The sequence below is a fragment of the Aplysia californica genome, unplaced genomic scaffold (genome assembly GCF_000002075.1).
Source record: "Aplysia californica isolate F4 #8 unplaced genomic scaffold, AplCal3.0 scaffold00180, whole genome shotgun sequence".
Lineage (NCBI taxonomy): Eukaryota > Metazoa > Mollusca > Gastropoda > Aplysiida > Aplysiidae > Aplysia > Aplysia californica.
Window position 1 is genome coordinate 31,454 of NW_004797450.1, and position 1,053 is coordinate 32,506.

The window sequence follows — 1,053 nt, forward strand, 5'->3', positions numbered from 1 at the left end:
GAAAGGAATAATAATGAAGAAGTATTAGGAAAGTTAAGAAGAGGAAAAAGACTGAAAACAGGAAAGAAACAAAACATAAATATTTTACCTTGAATGTATCCATGTAGCAACCCCTCTTGACTACCTCTAGGGGTTAGACTTCTTCCCCCTCTTCGAAGGCGTGCTGTTTTCTCTTAAAGTTCCAGCTCAATCAGCTTTTTAAAAAAAAGTTAGGCCTACATGCCAATTGTTGCCTCCTGGAACCTAATCTAATTTCTAGATCTAGCCTAGATCTCGAAGGATTAGAAAGACATAGGCCTATATTGAAAGGAGCCTAAGCCCATAGATAGATCTAAGTTTAGACATTCACATTTTTAACAACCGACAGGCGTCACCGATGGCCTAGATTTCTTTATCTATTTACAGCAGGAAAAATCCACTTTCAAGAATGCTTTCATGATTCTTGACCTCGATCTAGATTCACCGACAACCTAGTTCTAGACTTTAGATCTATTCCCAGCGGGAAAAAAAATCCACGTTCAATACTTTCATCATTCTTGATCTCGATCTAATATAGATCTAGCTTAGATCTAGATCTTAGAATCTATAATGCACAGCAAGAAAAATTCACGTTCAATATTCAATAGGTTATCGAAATATCACATATCTAGATTCTACTTTTATTTCATGATTCTTCTTGATCTCGATTTAGATCTCGATTCTAGATCTCGATTCTAGATCTCATCTAGATCTAGACGCTGTGCACAAAATACACTCATCCTTTGGCGTGCATGCTAAATCCATTGCAGGAGAAATCTACTTTCAATATTTTCATGATTTTTTATCTTGATCTAGATATTAGATATAGACATACACACACATGCAACTACACGCAGGGCGTAAACCGGGCTACGATTTGCTGAACCTTTGACTTTGACGAAGGAACACATTAAGTAGGCATACGGTAGGCTATTCTTGGCGCTGCGCGACACCCTCCCTGTCACTCTCACCACCCTCCCTCTGCAGTGCTTTCTGGCCTTCTTTATTTCTTCCATTCTCTCTCTCTCTCTCTCT